Genomic DNA, 19,881 nt, shown 5'->3' with positions numbered 1-19,881 from the left:
TGCTCGGTGGGAGTGGGAAGACAGGGGTTTCTAACTCCTTTTCATATTGGGGACAGTGGGGAACCGCTGAAGGGGAAGGACATGACTGTGTTCGCATTGTAGACTGCTGTCTCGGGCAGGTGAGTACCGCAGAAACTGTTCAAAAGAGATGAGCCAGGTGGGGCGGACCGAAGGCAGGACCCCCCTTAGAAGACTGTAAGTTGTCCCAAAGATAGGTGGTGGTGGCCCAACCTTGGCAATGGGGACAGAAAGGAGTGGACTGCATGTGAAAGAGATTAGGAGGTAGAGGTTTAGGAAGCCCAAATATCCGGATTTGAGGGGGTGTGGGCGTTGTTGAGGAATGTTCAGGCTTGAGCGACTGGGGTTGGGGGGCGGGGAGTTAATCCTGCAGTTGACTAACACAGGGAGCACAGGAAAAGGATGATGGGGAGATGATGAGCCCTTCAGAGTTGGACTCACCAAATTTGAGGTGCCTGTGGGATGGCAAGTGAAGGAATGCTAAGATCAGGGAGCATTCAGTCTGGAACCTGACTCGACTCCCAGCCCTCGGGGGTAGAACGGGTCTACATGGCCAGTTATTGAAGAAACAGAGCTATTGGAGGAGAATGGTTCCTCTCAGCTGTCTAGACCTGCTCCTTGCTTGTGACCCTTCAGCATTTTTTTCCTTCTACATTTCTGTCCCAATACAGAGCTGCGATGTTTAACTAAAACACGGCAGCTTGAGGTAGAAGATGATTCCTGAAAGGAATCCTTTACCTTGCCAAGGAAATAGATGACTTTGCCTCATCTCCCCACAAAATCTCCCAGGCTGCTTCTGGGATTCAGCCATCAATCTGTGGGTCTGGGTAGCTAGAACAAGCTCATTAGCCTCTCCGAGCCTCCACTGGCGCATCCCAGACGTACTTACTGAATTGCCTGTGTGTCTACCCACTGGCATTGATGCCTCAGGGTTCTTGTCTCCTCTTGTTGCACAAATGCATCATCTGTGTTTTCCATTTGCATTAATAAGTGTTACATATGCAAAAGAAGAGAAGAACAGATTCATTCAGATTAACAACAACGGTTTTTCACCCTGGTGCAGGCTTCCTTAACTAAGGAGCAAATCTTATCCATCTGGTTCACTGACTAGACACTATACACTGAGAAGCTAGTGATACACTGATTCTAGAAAATACATCCAGTTAAAAACAGGTTTACAGTAATGGAACTAAATGTTCTTCAGACCTTGTCAATAGTACTTGTTTATCTTAACAACATTATAGCTACTAATATTTACAGGAGTCCAGAGAAAAAGTACAAATGGAAGCCCCTTACCATTCCCGACTCAGTCCTACAGTGTGAGGTCTCAGGCTTCCTATGCCTGCATGTGGACACCCAGCCTGAAGATCCACACCATGACTCCCCCACAAAGCTGCCCTGTAGCCACCCTTTGGGTCTAGGGCTGTACATACTAGCAGGTCCACTCTAGGAAGGGTGGACCTAGGAAAAGGCCTATCTGGGCCCTGGAAGCAAATTTGAGGATGGTTAAGTAGGTACCTAGAGCATGATCTAAAGGAAGGTGGGTGGGCACATCCTCTGGACTCTGGGCAGAGGAAGACCAATAAGGCTCCCCCACCCCGCCCAAGAGCTCCAGTTGCTTGGGATTAAGGGCAGTGCTGCTTGAGAGAATGATCAAGGTAACACATATAAAGAGCCAAACTTAGAAGCACATGAAAGTGTTATTTCCTTCCAGCAAATAACTTTTCAAAAGTATTGAAAGCAGGATCTCAGAGAGATATTTGTATATCTGTGTTCACAGTAGTACTATTTACAATAACCAAAAGGTAGAAACAACACAAATGTCCCTCACTGTATGAATGGATAAAATGTGGGACATACGACCGGGTGCAGTGGCTCACACCTGTAATCCCAACACTTTGGGAGGCCGAGGCGGGCAGATCATGGGTCAGCAGATTGAGACCATCCTAGCCAACATGGTGAGACCCCATCTCTACTAAAAAAATACAAAAAATTAGCTGGGCATGGTGGTGCGTGCCTGTAGTCCCAGCTACTTAGGAGGTTGAGGCAGGGGAATTGCTTGAACCTGGGAGGCAGAGATTGCAGTGAGCTGAGATTGTGCCACTGCACTCCAGCCTGGTGACAGAGCGAGACTCTGTCTCAAAAAAAAAAAAAAAAATTGTGGGACATACATACTATGGAATATTATCCAGCTTTAAAAGGAAGGAAATTCTGACACATGCTACAACATGGATGAACTTGAGAACATTATGCTAAAGTGAAATAAGCTAGTCACCAAAAGACAAATACTAATGTACGTGATTCCATTTATATGAGGTATCTCATCAAATTCATAGAAACATGCTGGGCACAGTGGTTGACACCTGTAATCCCAGCACTTTGGGAGGCCAAGGCGGGTGGATCACCTGAGGTCAGTAGTTTGAGGCCAGCCTGGCCAAAATGGCAAAAGCCTATCTCTAGTAAAAATATAAAAATTAGACAGGCGTGGTGATGGGCGCCTGTAGTCCCAGCCACTCAGGAGGCTGAGGCAGGAGAATAGCTTGAACCCGGGAGGCCAAGGTTGCAGTAAGCTGAGATCATGCCATTGCACTCCAGCCTGGGTGACAGAGCAAAACTCCGTCTCAAAAAAAAAAAAAAAAATTCATAGAAACAGAAAGAAGGATGGTGATTATGGGGCCTGGGGGGAGGGGAAATTAGTTATTACTTAATGGGTACCGAGTCTCAGTTTTGCAAGATGAAAAAGTTCTGGAGATGTGTTGCGTAACAGTGTGAATATACTTGACTTTACTGAACTATACACTTAGAAACCGTTAAGATGGTAAAAGAAACAAACACAGTACTACCTGGATAGCTCACAGGTTTGTTAAGGAGAACTGGTTTACTCCACCTGGAAGAAATTCCAGTTTGGTAGAGTTTGAGGCAGAGGTTTACCTGCTCACTATTTATAGCACCAATGTGTAGTAAAGTGCTCGGCATAAGGTAGTGCTTCATAAGGTTTTCGTTGTTGTTGTTTGAGACGTGTTGGGAACAGGCCCCCAAATCTGGCCATAAACTGGCCCCAAAACTGGCCATAAACAAAATCTCTGCAGCACTGTGACATGCTCATGATGGCCATGACGCCCACGCTGAAGGTTGTGGGTTTACCGGAATAAAGGCAAGGAAAACCTGGCCCACCCAGGGCGGAAAACCACTTAAAGGCGTTCCTAAGCCACAAACAATGGCATGAGTGATCTGTGCCTTAAGGACATGTTCCTGCTGCAGATAACTAGCCAGAGCCCATCCTTTATTTCTGGCCCATCCCTTTGTTTCCCATAAGGAATACTTTTAGTTAATCTACAATCTGTAGAAACAATGCTTATCACTGGCTTGCTGTCAATAAATACATGGGTCAAACTCTGTTCGGGGCTCTCAGCTCTGAAGGCTGTCAGCCCCCGATTTCCCACTTCTCACTCTATGTTTGTGTGTGTGTCTTTAATTCCTCTAGCGCTGCTGGGTTAGGGTCTCCACGACCGAGCTGGTCTCGGTAAGTGGTGCCCATACATGGGGCTCTATCCCAGGTCAAAGGGTCGCCAGAGCGACGGTTGGAGAATGTGGAATTAAGCTGGAGGACACCCAAGTACTCTTAAGCAATGCCCATGGTGAGTCAGAAAGGGAACACAGAAGCATCAGGGTAACAGTGGGACAAGTGTGGGCTCTGGTTTGTTCCACCTTGGAACCTTTTCACACTAATGATGAGGAGGAAGGAAAGTATAACAAAGTAACAGAAGAGGTAACAGCAGGTTTGTTTGCCAGCTAAAGCTAAAGTGGCAAAGGAGGAAGAGGTTCATCCCTACCCTTCTGCACCCCCTCATTATTTTGAAGAAAAAGAGTGGCCTGACCCTCCAGATCTTTGTTTTCTAGAGGACACTGGGTGAAAAGTAGTTGCCCCAGTGACTGTTAAAGCAGTTCCTTGAGCAACCGCTCTCAGTTCTATTCAGGCAGGAATTCAGCAAGCTAGATGAGAGGGTGATATAGAGGCTTGGCAGTTCCCTGTTAGGATACACCCCCTAGATCAATAGGGAAATATTATAGCTATATTTGAGCCTTTTCCTTTTAAATTACTCAAAGAATTTAAACAAGCTATTAATCAATATGAGCCAGGTCTATGCCCGAAGTGTAAAAAAGGAAAACATTGGGCTAATCAATGTCACTCTAAGTTTGATAAAGATGGGAACCCAATTTAGGAAACGCCATGAGGGGCCTGTCCCGGGCCCCGTTCCAACCTGGGGCATTTCTGGCTCAGGCCACTCCTTCACCCCTGTACAATGTCTGTCCCCCGCCACAGCTGGTAGTGCCGCAGTAGATTTGTGCTGCACAAAAGCTGTGAGTCTTCTGCCTGGGGAACCCCTGCAAAAAGTTCCAACAGGGGTCTGTGGACCCTTGCCAGCAGGGAGGATAGGATTACTTCTAGGTAGATCTAGTTTAAATTTAAAAGGACAGCAAGTACATATGGGAGTCATTGATTGAGATAACAATGGGGAAATTCAGATTGTTATATCTACTTCTGTTCCCTGGAAAGCAGAGCCAGGAGAGAGCATAGCACAGCTCCTGATTGTGCCGTATGTGGAAATGGGGAAAAGTGAAATTAAACGAACGGGAGGATTTGGAAGCACAAATAAACAAGGCAAAGCAGCTTTTTGGGTGAATCAAATTACTGATGAACGTCCTACCTGTGAAATAACTATTCAGGGAAAGAAATTTAAAGGTTTGATAGATACAGGAGCAAACATTTCAATCATTTCTCTATGGCACTGGCCATCTGCGTGGCCAATTCAACCCGCTCAATTTAACCTAGTTGGAGTTGGTAAAGCCTCTGAAGTATATCAAAGTAGTTATATTTTGCATTATGAAGGGCCCGATGGACAACCTGGGACTATTCAATCAATTGTAACTTCTGTACCTAAAAATTTATGGGGAAGAGATTACAACAATGGGGAGCACAAGTTCTAATTACAGAGCAATTATATAGCCCTCAAAGTCAACATATGATGCATGAAATGGGGTATGTCCCTGGTATGGGACTAGAAAAAAATTTGCAAGGTTTGAAGGAACTGCTTCAAATGGAAAGACAAAGTTCCTGCCAAGGTTTAGTATATCATTTTTGATGGCAGCCATTGTTAAGCCTCCAGAACCTATACCTTTAAAATGGTTAACAGATAAGCCAATTTGGATAGAACAATGGCCACTGAGTAAAGAGAAACTGGAGGCTTTAGCAGACTTAGTTACTGAACAATTAGAAAAAGGACACATGGCTCCCAACATTTTCCCCTTGGAATTCTCTAGTTTTTGTAATTAAGAAAAAATCAGGTAAATGGAGAATGTTAACTGACTTAAGGGCCATTAATTCAGTTATACAACCTATGGGGACATTACAGCCAGGACTGCCTTCTCCTGCTATGATTCAAAAAAATTGGCCTTTAATAGTCATAGATTTAAAAGACTGTTTCTTTACTATCACCTTAGCTGAGCAAGACTGTGAACGGTTTGCATTTACAATACCTGTGGTAAACAACCTGCAACCTGCTAAGTGTTTTCATTGGAAAGTGTTGCCACAAGTCATGTTAAACAGTCCAACAATTTGCCAGACTTATGTAGTGCAAGCAATTGAACCTACTCATAAAAAATTTTCAGTGTTACATTATTCATTATATGGATGATACACTTTGTGCTGCCCCTACTCGAGAAATATTACTCCAATGTTACGATCACTTGCAAAATTTGATTTCTTGCCCTGGTTTAATTATAGCTCCTGACAAAATTCAGACTACTACTCCTTACTCCTACTTGGGGACCTTAGTAAATGATACTACCATTGTGCCACAGAAAGTAACCATACGTAGAAATCAACTGAAAACATTAAGTGACTTCCAAAAATTACTAGGGGACAGTAATTGGATACAACCTGCTCTAGGCATTCCTACCTATGCCATGAGTAAACTATTTTCTATCCTTAGAGGAGATCCTAGTCTCACTAGCCCTCGGCAATTAACAAAGGAGGCCGAGGCAGAGTTACAGCTGCTTGAAAAGCAAGTGCATAAGACTCGAATAAATAGAATAGATCCAGAAAAGACTCTAGATTTGCTAATTTTTTCAATTCAGCATTCACCTACTGGTGTTACTGTCCAAGAGCAGGACTTAGTAGAATGGCTTTGTCTTCCACATACTAATTCATGGACTCTAACTCCTTATTTGGATCAAATTGCTACTATGATAGGAAATGGGAGAACTCAGGTTGTTAAATTACATGGATATGATCCTGGAAAAGTTATTGTCCCTCTCACAAAGGCACAAATACAGCAAACTTTTTTTTTTTGAGACGGAGTCTCACTCGATCACCCAGGCTGGAGTGCAGTGGTGCAATCTCGGCTCACTGCAAGCTCCGCCTCCCAGGTTCACGCCATTCTCCTGCCTCAGCCTCCCGAGTAGCTGGGACTACAGGCACCCGCCACCATACCCAGCTAATTTTTTTTTTTTTTTTTTTTTTGTATTTTTAGTAGAGACAGGGTTTCGCTGTGTTAGCCAGGATGGTGTCAATCTCCTGACCTCGTGATCCGCCCACCTCAGCCTCCCAAAGTGCTGGGATAACAGGCGTGAGCCACCGCGCCTGGCCAGCAAACTTTTATAAATAGTCTTACTTGGCAAACTCATTTAGCTGATTTCATGGGTGTTCTTGATAATCATTTTCTGAAAACAAAATTATTTCAATTTTTGAAAGTAACTAATTGGATTTTCCCTAAAATAAGTAATTTAAACCAATTGAAAGTGCTGAAAATGTCTTCACAGATGGGTCTAGCAATGGTAAAGCTTCTTATTCTGGCTCAAAAGGTAAAGTTTTTCAGATGCCCTATACTTCAGCTCAAAAAGTCAAGCTTGTAGCTGTAATTGAGGTATTGACTGCTTTTGATATGCCTATTAATGTGATTTCTGATTCTTCACACGTGGTTCATTCCACACAATTAATTGAAAATGCTCAGTTACGATTTCATACAGATGAGCAACTGATGACTTTATTTACCCAATTACAAACAGCAGTTAGGAGTAGAATGCACCCTTTTTACATCACTCACATTAGGGCTCATACACCTCTTCCAGGACCTTTAACTGAAGGGAATCAAATGGCTGATCACTTAGTTGCTACTGCAATATCTAATGCTAGACACTGTCACAACTTAACCCATGTTAATGCCTCTGGTCTCAAACGCAGATACAGCATTACCTGGAAAGAAGCTAAAGCTATTATCCAACGATGCCCAACTTGCCAAATGGTACATTCCTCATCTTGCATAGGAGGAGTTAATCCTTGAGGATTGGAACCTAATTCTCTTTGGCAAATGGAAGTCACACATGTTCCCTCCTTTGGGAGACTAGCTTATGTACATGTATGTGTGGACACCTTTTCTCACTTTGTCTGGGCTACATGCCAATCAGGAGAGTCTTCTGCCTGTGTTAAATGTCACCTTTTGCAGTGTTTTGCAGTGATGGGCATTCCAGCTTCTATTAAAACAGGTAATGCCCCAGGCTATACTCGCCAAGCTCTAGCTACATTTTTCTCTATATAGAATATTAAACACATTACTGGCATCCCATATAATTCTTGAGGAGAAGCCATAGTAGAAAGAACGAATCTCTCCCTGAAACGACAATTGCAAAAGCAGACTGATGGAAACAGGGACTACGGAATACCCCATATGCAATTGACTCTAGCATTATTGACTTTAAATTTTTTGAGCCTGCCTAAAAGCCAGATGCTATCAGCAGCTGAACAGCATCTACAGAAACCAGCTACAAAGACAGAAGCAGAACAACTGGTTTGGTGAAGAGATCCGATAACAAAAAATTTGGAAATAGGTAAAATAATAACTTGGGGTAGAGGTTATGCTTGTGTTTCTCCAGGCCAGAATCAACAGCCAAGTTGGATATCATCAAGACGCCTGAAACCTTATCATGAGCCAGATGCCGAGGAAGAGATTCTGGGAGGATCCCGAGGATCCCCTGGTTGCAGCCATGTCAAGACTGATGCTGAGGAGAACCCCAACTGTCATGAGCAACACCTGTTGAACTGAGCCACCTACCTGGGGACAGATCAAGAAGCTGTCACAGATGGTGGACGAAAACCTGAGGAAAGCGGGACAACCAGTCACAATGAGTAATTTTATGATAGCGGTGATCACCATTGCCATGAGTATTCCTTCAACAAGGACTCACACAGAGAACAATTATACTTATTGGGCATATTTATCAATCTTGGCTGGCAGTAATGCCTGGATGTAATCACTCTATGACATAGTTACACATGCTTTCTGATCTCAGTATTTACCATAATAAATCAGCTCCTATAATTGAGGCATACCGCCCTCAAAAACCTATTTGTAAACAGAATTGGACCTGGCCAGAAATAATTAATGTACTTGTTTGGGAAGATTGCATTGCAGAACAGGCAGAGGTGCTGCACAATGATTCCTATGGAATCATTATTGATTGGTAATAAGGGGATGTTTAGCTTGAATTGCACTTCTCAGTCTGCATGCCACAGCCACACTATGTTCAGCTGGTCTAAACAAAATGGTCAGATGGTAGAAATGGTAAGAAATACAGCAAGAGTTCCTGTTATCTGGAAACATGGTGGTATAGTACCACCTCAACCTCAAATGATATGGCCCACTGTAGGAGCTAAACATAAGGATTTGTGGAAACTATTAATGGCTTTTAATAAGATCAAAATGTGGGAAAGAATAAAAAAGTATCTAGAAGGACACTCTACAAACTTGTCTTTGGATATTGCAAAATTAAAAGAACAAATATTTAAAGCATCCTAGGCACACCTGACCTTAATACCAGGAACTGGAGTGCTTGAAGGAGCTACCAACGGATTAGCAGCAAGTAACCCATTAAAATAGATAAAAATACTTGGAAGCTCTGTGATTTCAATGATGATTGTGCTTTTAGTCCATGTAGTTTGTCTTTGTATAGTCTGCAGATGCAGATTCCGATTCCTGCGAGAAGTAGCTCACCGTGATAAAGCTGCCTTTGCTTTTATCATCTTGCAAAAGCAACAAGGGGGAACATGTTGGGAACAGGCCCCCACATCTGGCCATAAACTGGCCCCAAAACTGGCCATAAACAAAATCTCTGCAGCACTGTGACATGCTTGTGATGGCCATGATGCCCACGCTGAAGGTTGTGGGTTTACTGGAATGAGGGCAAGGAATACCTGGTCCACCCAGGGCAGAAAACCACTTAAAGGCGTTCCTAAACCACAAACAATAGCATGAGTGATCTGTGCCTTAAGGACATGGTCCTGCTGCAGATAACTAGCCAGAGCCCATCCCTTTGTTTTGGCCCATCCCTTTATTTCCCATAAGGAATACTTTTAGTTAATCTATAATCTATAGAAATAATGCTTATCACTGGTATGCTGTCAATAAATATGTGGGTCAAACTCTGTTCGGGGCTGTCAGCTCTGAAAGCTGTCAGCCCCCTGATTTCCCACTCCGCACTGTATATTTCTGTGTGTGTGTCTTTAATTCCTCTAGCACCGCTGGGTTAGGGTCTCCATGACTGAGCTGGTCTCGGCAGAGACGGAATCTCGCTCGGTCACCAGGCTGGAGTGCAGTGGCGCGATCTCGGCTCAGTGCAACCTCCACCTCCCAGGTTCAAGCATTCTCCTGCCTCAGCCTCCTGAGTAGCTGGGACTACAGGTGCATGCCACCAAGCCCAGCTAATTTTTCTATTTTTTAGTAGAGATGGGGTTTCACCATGTTGGCCAGGATGGTCTCAATCTCTTGACCTCGTGATCCACCTGCCTTGGCCTCTCAAAGTGCTGAGATTACAGGCGTGAGCCACTGCGCCTGGCCGTGCTTCATAAGTATTTGCTAAATGGATGCAAAATCATTAGTATAGCCTTAGAAAAATATGGGTTTAAATTATCTCAATGAAACATGAAATTTCAAAACCCAAATTTTGACATAAAAGATATATTGTTTCTTTTAAGCTCCCTGTGAATTTGCAATCATTTGAAAGTAGAAAGTTCAAAACAAACACAAAAGTGTTAGCTCTTTTCTCCCAATCTGTTCCCTGTTTCTGAAAGGCCTGGAAGAGAAGAGGAATAAAAGGAGAAAGGAAAAGAAGCAGGGTGGAAAGTAATACATAAAAACTGGCCCCTTACAATTGGCAATATTTAATTAAATCATATAGATTATCCAATGGTGTTACTGTTCAATTTTTTTGTATATTTAGTAGAGATGGGATTTCACTGTGTTAGCCAGGATGGCCTCAATCTCCTGACCTCAAGATTTGCCCGCCTCGGCCTCCCAGAGTGCTGGGATTACAGGCGTGAGCCACTGCACCCGGCCATTTTTGTTTATTTTTTATTTTTTATTTTTTTTTGAGATGGAGTCTCACTGTGTCACCCAGGCTGAAGTGCAGCGGCACAATCTCGGCTCTGTTCAATTCTTGATTTTGATAATTGCACCATGATGAATTAAGAGAATCTTAGTCCATTCAGGCTGCAATAACCAAATACCATGGACTGGGTGGCTTCTAAACAACAGAAATTTATTTCTCATAGTTCTGGAGGCTGGGAAGTTCAAGATCAAGACACCAGCAGTGTTGGTATCTGGTGAAGGCCACTTTCCCATGGATGGCACCTTTTTGCTGTGTCCTTGCAAGGTGGAAGGTGCAAGGCAGCTCTCAGGTGCTCTATTATAAAGACACTAATCCCAAACCCCCGCCTCCTAATACTATCTCTTTGGGGCTTGGGATTTCAGTGTATGAATTTAGGGGAACCACAAGCATTCAGATCAAAGCAGAGAATGTCCCTGTTTTTAGGAAGTCCACGCTGAAGTATTTAGGAGTAGAAGGGCATCATGTCTGCAACTTAATGCTAAAACAGTTTAGAAAAAAATACGCTTGGATATATTGAGAGAATGAAAGAGCAAACGTGAAGTGTTAACATCTAGGTGAAAGGCATGTGGGAATTCTGTGCACCATTCTTGCAGCTTTTCTGTAAATCTGAAATTATGTCAAAATAAAAAGTTAAAAAAATACTGGCCCATTTGCAAATCTAGTGGTCCTCTCTGGTCTATAAATAATCAGCAAACTGGGCCTTTGAGGTGCCATCTCAGCCCTTTTCTGTGGAGAGGTGGATACCTGTTCTCCATCTTCTACTTTGCCCCTATTCTGCTGTCATCCTAGATCATTCTCATCCTACACGTGGCCTCTTGGCCACTCCCCTCTCCACCTCCATGACTTTCTCCTCCATGTCACCTCAGCCACTCACTCTCCTGGTCATACCCCAAGCCACCTCCCAAATCACTACTTAGATAGCAACCTCTCAACCATCCAATTAGCCTGCTCAACTACTCTCACCTACCTGTTCTCTAATCTTCACTGCCTCTGACTCCTCATCTTCAATTCCAAGGTTATATAGTTAAACCACATTTTTGCAATATTTATTTATTTATGTATTTATTCATTTATTTATATGTTTTGGGTTTTTTGGTTTTTTTTTTTGAGACAGAGTCTCGCTCTGTTGCCCAGGCTGGAGTGCAGTGGCGCGATCTTGACTCACTGCAACCTCCGCCTCCCAGGTTCAAGTGATTCTCCTGCCTCAGCCTCCCGAGTAGCTAGGACTACAGGAGCATGCCACCACACCCGGCTAATTTTTTTGTATTTTTAGTAGAGACGGGGTTTCACCGTGTTAGCCAGGTTGGTCTCAATCTCCTGACATCATGATGTGCCCGCCTTGGCCTCCCAGAGTGCTGGGATTACAGGCATGAGCCACTGCACCTGGCCGTTTCTGTTTGTTCATTTGTTTTTTGTTTTTTGTGTTTTTGAGATAGAGTCTCACTCTGTTGCCCAGGCTGGAGTGCAGTGGCTCAATCTCAGCTCACTGCAACCTCCACCTCCCCAGTTGAAGCGATTCACCTGCCTCAGCCTCTCGAGTAGCTGGGATTACAGGTGCCCACCACCACGCTTGGCTAATTTTTGTATTTTTAGTAGAGACGGGGTTTCACCATGTTGGCTACGCTGGTCCCAAACTCCTGACCTCATGATCTGCCTGCCTCGACCTCCCAAAATGCTGGGATTACAGGCATGAGCCACCGTGCCTGGCCTATTCATTTATTTGTTTTGAGATGGTCTCACTGTTGCCCAGGCTGAGTGCAGTGGGGTAATCATGACTCACTGTAGCCTCAACCTCCCAGGCTTAAACAATCCTCCCACCTCAGCTTCCTGAGTAGCCGGGACTATAGGCATGCACCACCACACCCAGCTAATTTTACTTTTTGTAGAGAAGGGGTCTTGCTATGTTACCCAGGTTGGTCTCAAATGCCTGGACTCAAGCAATCCTCCCACCTCAGCCTCCTAAATTACTGGGATTACAGGCATAAGCGACTGCTCCTATCTTTTGCCCCCTTTTGCCTTTCTTTCCATCCCATTCACTCAGCAAACCCTAACCCTGTATGAAGCCAGCTCTATTCTCTTGTTGGAGCTATACTTCAGCTGCTGGATTGTGCTTGAGAAGTAACGTGTGTTTAAGTGGGTGCCCCAGTCTCAGGTGGGCCTTCAGCACTGTCAGATAATCTTCCCCAGTAAGTTTATCCTTCCTTTCTTCATGAAGTTGTACTTGACCCGCCCCCACACCCCCAAAAAAGAGAGAAAAAAATAAGTGCCCTCAGATGGAAATTTGCATTAGCTCCCCACCGTCAAGTCTTTAAACTCAGTGTCCTCAGCACTAGTTCTTTCCTCCAGCTCCCTGTAACAGTGGAGGGTGTTCCACCTTCCCGGCCGAGGCTGGTCCCTCTGCTGGAGGGACAGAGACAGCTGCTTAAGGTTTCCACCTCTCAGTGAGGACCTTACTATCACCCCTCTCAGACCTTGGTCTTTAACCTCTAACTTTCTACAGCTGCCCTTTCATAAACACATCTCCTTTGGTGGTGAGGAGTTAAAACCAAGTTCCCATCTAAGGGCACCTATTTTTAGCCCCTTTGAAGTAGTGAGATCATCTATGGAGAATAAAGGAGGAGATAGAAAAGTCTTCCCCATCCATCTAAACAAAACAACCCCCTGGAGCCCCCCTTCCCTTACAGTTACTGCCCTCTTTCTCACCTGCTTTCAGCCAGATTTCTTGAAGGAGCCATCTATTGTCTTTCTCTGTGTTTCTGTATCTCCTATTCATTCCTCTGCCGTTCTCTTACCTCTGGTAATTCACCAAAACAGCTGTGGCCAAGATCATGGCAGCTTTCTTGGTTTTTTGTTTTTGTTTGTTTGTTTTAGATGGAGTCTCGCTCTGTCGCCCAGGCTGGAGTGCAGTGGTGCGATCTTGGCTCACTGCAACCTCCACCTCCCAGGTTCAAGCAATTCTCCTGCCTCAGCCTCCTGAGTAGCTGGGATTACAGGCACCTGTGGCGGGAGCACTTGGCACTCCCTTCTGTGACCTCCTGGGCTCAAGCAATCCTTCTGCCTCGGCCTCCTAAGTAGCTGGGACCACAGGTGCAAGCCACGACATCAAGTTATTTTTTCTATTTTTTTAGAGACAGGGTCTGACTATGTTGACCAGGCTGGTCTGAAACTCTTAGGCTGTCAATCCTCCCATCTCATGCCCAGCTAATTTTTGTATTTTTAGTAGAGATGGGGTTTCACCTTGCTGGCCAGGCTGGTCTCACACTCTTGACCTCAGGTGATCCACCAGCCTTGGCCTCCCAAAGTGTTGGGATTACAGGCGTGAGCCGCCGTGCCCAGCCGCCTTCTTGTTTTTAAATCCTGTGGACAGGTTTAATCCCGTCTCCACCTCCCTATAGCACTTGGCACTCCCTTATAAGACTCCCTGTCTTATAAAGCAACATTTCTCCAGTACCTGGCATAGGGCCTGGTACATAGTAGGTGCTCAACAAATTTTATTTTATATTTATATTGAAACAGAATTCTTTGAATTGAGGAATATAGCATCTTAGGGCCTAAAGAATCTGGCCACCGCCTTCATCTTTTCACTTATCTCCTACTCAAACCCTAGGCTCCAACTATACTACATAGTTGCAATTCTCCAAACCAGCCAAACTCCTACTTTTCCATATTTTTTAAATGTGCTGTTTACTGTCTGGGAGTCCTTTTCAGGGACACCTACTCCAGTTCTCCACATTGTCTCCCTGGTGAAACTTTTGCTCTTTTGTTAGTTTGAAAATCACTTTCTTTAGGAAGTCCTTCTTAATTCCCCCTAGCAGAGCTGTCTTCTCCCTCCAAGCTTCTCCTAGATTCTTTCCACAGACCACAGCTATCAGTGATTCCCAAGCATGTTCAGAGAAACAATGGTTCCAAAGTTGTTCATGAAAGGGTTGCACTGGCTCATAAATTTGGGAAATGCTGAGTTAAACTGGTTTTTTGTTTCTTTTCTTGAGAGAGGGTCTCACTTTGTCACCCAGGCTAGACTGCAGTGGCAAGATCATAGTTCACTGCAGCCTTGACCTCCTGGGCTCAAGCAATCCTTCTGCCTTGGCCTCCTAAGTAGCTGGGACCACAGGTGCAAACCACAACATCGAGTTATTTATTTTATTTTTTTAGAGACAGGGTCTCATTATGTTGACCAGGCTGGTCTGAAACTCTCAGGCTCTCAATTCTCCCATCTCAGCCCCACAAAGTGCTGGGATTGAAGGTGTGAGCCATTGTGCCCAGCCTAAACTGGTTTTCTAGATTTCTTTGCTACAGGACTTCTCAGAGCTTTTGCATTGCTTACTTTCATTAGTAACTTCCAATATAATTTGTAACATTTCTCAAACTTAATTAACCAAAGAACAACTCCCCATTTTTGTGGAGCATTTTTTGGCACTACCACATAGATCATTTCAGAACCTTTGTCTTGTCGTAGAACTTGCCCTATTTTATAATTATTTTGTGCAGGCCTCTCCCCTTCTAAACTGTGGGCTGCTTAAGGCAGAGACAGTATTTTATTTATCTCTGGATGCACAGTGCCTAATATATAATAGCTACTCAATACATGTTGGTTGAAAGAATATGGGAAAGGGAAGGTAAGAGAGGAAGGGAAAGAATGGTGAAATAAGAGAAAGAAGGCTTCTTGAGGCTGGGCGTGGTGACTCACACCTGTAATCCCAGCACTTTGGGAGGCCAAGGTGGGTGGATCACCTCGGTCAGGAGTTCGAGAGCAGCCTAGCCAACATGGTAAAACCCCAACTCTACTAAAAATACAAAAATTAGCCAGGCATGGTGGTGGGTGCCTGTAATCCCAGCTAATCGGGAGGCCGGGGCAGTAGAATCGCTTGAACCTGGGAGGCAGAGGTTGCAGTGAGCCAAGATCGCACCACTGCACTCCAGCCTGGATGAAAGAGCAAGACTCTGTCTAAAAAAAAAAGAAGAAGCCTTCTTGATTTTTACATTTAACATCCCAGAAACCCAGTACTTAGATTCTACCATAAATATTTTATTCTACTTGCTTCATCACATCTATCCATCTATCCATCCCTTGCATCAGCCATGGATCCATCTTCACTTCCTTTTTACTTGTGTGTGTTTGCAAGCTTATTTTTCCTCAGATCGTGGAAACACCTTAATTCTGAAATCCTCTTGGAACAAGCATCCTGATAGCCTGTATTGTTCAGCTCCTCCTTGCTCATTCCCAGCACCTCCCACTCTTCCCCTGACACAGGCAGGCCTCTCTTTGTGGAATGAGCGGTGCCTCCTAGAGGGAGGGAACTTTTTAGAGGACGAAGAGTCTGCCCGCCCCAGGGGTCAGAGACTCTGCTTGCTCGCTCTCATTACCATGTTTAATTTTAAGGAAAGTGCAGGATGTTTCCGGACTTGGGTTTTCCCGCTTCTCAAAGGAAAGGTTGAGGCCTAGGATTCCATAAGGTCCTCCCTATCCCAGGATAATTATTACTGACCAAAGAAGGGATTGCATTGACCAAACTCTTGCCCACTGGAACTGCTCCCAGGGAGGGTCAGGTGATGTCACCTTCCCCAGGAGCCAGGGGGCAGGTGTGAAGTCCCTGGGCAGACACCCCTGTGTTGATCTCGCTTCTTGAGGAGGGAGAGCCTTGTGTGTTGAATGCTGAGAGGGCTTTAGAATGGCCGAGACTCCATTTCTAACCAGCTGTGTGGCTTTGGGAAGACCCCTCACCTCCTGGACTCTCAGTATCCTAGTCTATGAAAAAGGGGATTATACTCTCTCACATCTGGAAGGGTTGGCTGAGATAAGGCTGGTAGGGCACAGGCCACGGTACAGAAAGGGGGCACGACAAATGTGAGTCATCCCCATCCCCGCCTTCAGCCAGGCAGAGGGCAGCAGGCCAGGGAGCCCATGGTTGTCTGCCAGTGTTGCCAGCACAGGTGTCTGGGCCAATGAGGGTGCATCTCCTCTCACAGAGGCACTATTGTTCCCACCAGGGGAGCTGGATGTGAGCGTGACTCTTGGGAAGGGAGGAGGGAAGATTAGAGGCACTAGAAGGGCTGTGAGCAGAAGATAATGCTGCAGAAAGCTCTGCTCCCCCAGAACGACCTCGTGGCCTGCTAGTATCCCGAAAAGTTCTGTGCAGCCCACTTCTATCAGGGCTGGGCCATTAACTCAAAAGTGTTCTTGGTGCACAGGAATGTTCTTTGTGACGGAGTCTATCACCCAGCATTGACAGAGCCTCTTCTGAGCCCTCATGGTTCCTTCCCACGGGGCAGCCTGGGCTCTCATTCTCATGATCTCCAAGGAGCCTCACACTCTATGAAGTACCTGGGGAAAAAACCATCATCCCATCTGTATTCGTTTGCTATGGCTGCCATCACAAAGTACCGTAGACCGGGTGGCTTAAACAACAGAAATTCATTTTCTCACAGTTCTGGAAGCTGGAAGTCTGAGATCAAGGAGTTGGCAGAATCAGTATCCTCTGCGGCCTTTCTCCTTTCTTTGTAGGTGGCATTCTCTCCCTGTGTCTTCCCATGGTCTTCCCACTGTAACTGTCTGTGTCCTCTTCTTATAAGGATACCAACCATATTGAATTAGGGCCCACACTAATGACCTCATTTTAACTTAATTGCCTCTTTAAAGGCACAATCTGTAAATAACAGTCACATTCTGAGGTCCTGGGGGTTAGAGCTTCCACATATGGATTGGGTGGGTGGGGAGTGGACAGATGCAGTTTGGCCCATGTAGCATCTTACAGGTGAAACAACTGAGGCCTAAGAGGGTCAGTGGCTCATACTGGGCGGGGCCAGACTTAGAATCAGGACAGGAGACCCTCCCTCTCTGCCTCCACTCACAACCCAGCCTCCACTTGCCTGTCCCAAAGAGGAAGAGGATGGTGGGTGAGGGCAGTCGTCCGTCTGACTCCCCACCAAACCTCCCAGCTGGTGGCAGTGACAGGTCAGGCAAGCCACTGTGCTGAGCACAGACAGGAATAGCAGAAGGGGAGACATTCTCTAGGGCAGTGCTTTTCAAACTTTTATATGCGTGGGGGAATTATTATACCTGGTAAACTCCATTAAAATTATTTATTTATTTATTTATTTATTTATTTATTTATTTATTTTTGGGTTTTTTTGAGTCAGGGTTTCGCTGTGTTGCCCAGGCTGGAGTGTACTGGCTGTTCACAGGTACAATCATAGCTTACTACAGCCTCGAATTCCTGGACTCAAGAGATCCTCCTTCCTCAGCCTCCCCAGTAGCTGAGACTACAGAGCTGTGCCACCGTTCTGGCTAAAAATTAAGTAATTTTAAGTAATTAAGTTAAAATGAGGTCATTAGGATGGGCCCTAATCCAATCCAGGCTCTGACTTGGCCTCTCTGGGGAAGGGCCCGAGACTCTGCATTTCCCACAGGCTGCCAGGTAAGGCCAATGCTGCTGGTTTCTAGACCACACTGAGCAGTAGCAAGGTTTAGACCAGCACGCTCCATGAGAAATAGATGTCATTCTAAATTTTCTAATATCACATCAAGAAAAGTAAAAAGAAACAGGTGGGCCAGGTGCCATGGCTCAGGCCTGTAATCACAACACTTTGGGAAGCCAAGGTAGGAGAACAGCTTGAAACCAAGAGTTTGAGTCCAGCCTGGGCAACATAGTGAGACCCCATTTCTATAAAAAATAATTTTAAAAATTAGTTGAGGCCGGGCGTGGTGGCTCATGCCTGTAATCCCAGCACTTTAGGAGGCCGAGGCGGGCGGCTCACTTGAGGTCAGGAGTTCGAGACCAGCCTGGCCAACATGGTGTAACCCCGTCTCTACTAAAAATATATACAAAAATTAGCTGGGCGGGGTGGTGCCCACCTGTAGTCCCAGCTACTCGGGAGGCTGAGGCAGGAGAATCGCTTGAACCCAGGAGGTGGAGGCTGCAGTGAGCTGAGTTCACATCACTGCACTCCAGCCTGGGCGACAGAGCAAGACTCCATCTCAAAAAAAAATAAAAAATAAAAAATCAGTTGGGCAGGTTAGCGCCTGCTGATAGTCCTAGCTACTCAAGGGGCTGAGGCAGGAGAATTGCCTGAGCCCAGGAGTTGGAGGCTGCAGTGATCTATGATCATGCCAGTGCACTCCAGGCTGGGCGACAGAGAGCCTACCCCTAAAAAAAAGAAACAGGGCTAGGCCTGGTGGCTCACGTCTGTAATTCCAGTAATTTGGGAGGCCAAGGTGGGATGATCGCTTGAGTCCAGAAGTTTGAGACCAGCCTGGGCAACAGAGTAAGACCTTGTCTCTACAAAAAACAAACAAACAAAATATGGCCGGGCATGGTGGCTCATATCTGTAATTCCAGCACTTTGGGAGGCTGAGGCAGGTGGATCACCTGAGGTCAGGAGTTCAAAACCAGCCCGGCCAACATGGTGAAACCCAGTCTCTACTAAAAACACAAAAAAATAGCTGGGCGTGGTGGTGGGCACCTGTAATCCCAGCTACTCGGGAGGCTGAGGCAGAAGAATTGCTTGAACCCGGGAGGCAGAAGTTGCAGTGAGCTGAGATAGTGCCACTGCACTCCAGCCTGGATGACAGAGTGAGACTATGTCTCAAAAAAAAAAAAAAAATTTTAGTTGGATGTGGTGGTGCACTCCTGTGGTTTCAGCTACTCAGGAGGCTGAGGGAGGAGGATGGCTTGAGCTAGGGAGATCGAGGTCGCAGTGAGCCATAATCATGCCACTGCACTCTAGCCAGGGTGAGAGAACAAAACCGTCTCAAAACTGCACTCTAGCCAGGGTGAGAGAACAAAACCCAGTCTCAAAAAAAGAAACAGGAAAAATTAGCTTGTGTGTGTGTGTGTGTGTGTGTGTGTGTGTGTGTGTGTATTTTTTTTGAGATGGAGTCTCACTCCATCACCCAGGCTGGAGTGTAGCGGTGTGATCTCAGCTCACTGCAACCTTCACCTCTAAGGTTCAAGCGATCCTCCTACCTCAGCCTCCTGAGTAGATGGGATTACAGGTGCCTGCCACCACGCCCAGCTAATTTTTGTTTTTTTGCAGAGACTAGGTTTCACCATGTTGGCCAGGCTGGTCTCAAACTCCTGACCTCAAGTGGTCCTCCCTCCTTGGCCTCCCAAAGTGCTGGGATTACAAGCTCTAATATATTTTTAACCCAATATATAACAAACATGATGATGATAATTTCAGAACATTAAGCCTTATAAAAAGTGTTAATGGGATATTTTACATTATTTTGTTTGTACTAAGTCTTTAGGTACTTTATAGCACATCTCACTTGGGACTCTAAATTCTTATGAGAAATACTTCACAAAATTTACAGTTGAAAAAAATAGGATCACACATATAAATTGTTCTAAACCTACTTAAAAGTTTTCAAAACACTGAATCCAGTATTAGTTTTTAAATTTAAATTTAAGTTAATTAAAA

General features: G+C 45.1%; 1 long non-coding RNA gene across 1 annotated transcript; it reads left to right on the top strand.

Moving 5' to 3' along the window:
* Positions 1–6: 6 nt before the first annotated feature.
* On the top strand, positions 7–8,778 carry LOC134729105 (uncharacterized). The gene is made up of 2 exons (XR_010109988.1): positions 7–119; positions 7,262–8,778. It is a non-coding gene; the product is annotated as an uncharacterized LOC134729105 (long non-coding RNA).
* The last annotated feature ends 11,103 nt before the right edge of the window (positions 8,779–19,881 follow it).

Source organism: Pan paniscus, chromosome 16 (genome assembly GCF_029289425.2).
Source record: "Pan paniscus chromosome 16, NHGRI_mPanPan1-v2.0_pri, whole genome shotgun sequence".
NCBI lineage: Eukaryota > Metazoa > Chordata > Mammalia > Primates > Hominidae > Pan > Pan paniscus.
The sequence above is the reverse complement of the archived record's forward strand: the minus strand, read 5'-3'. Positions and strand labels throughout refer to the sequence as shown.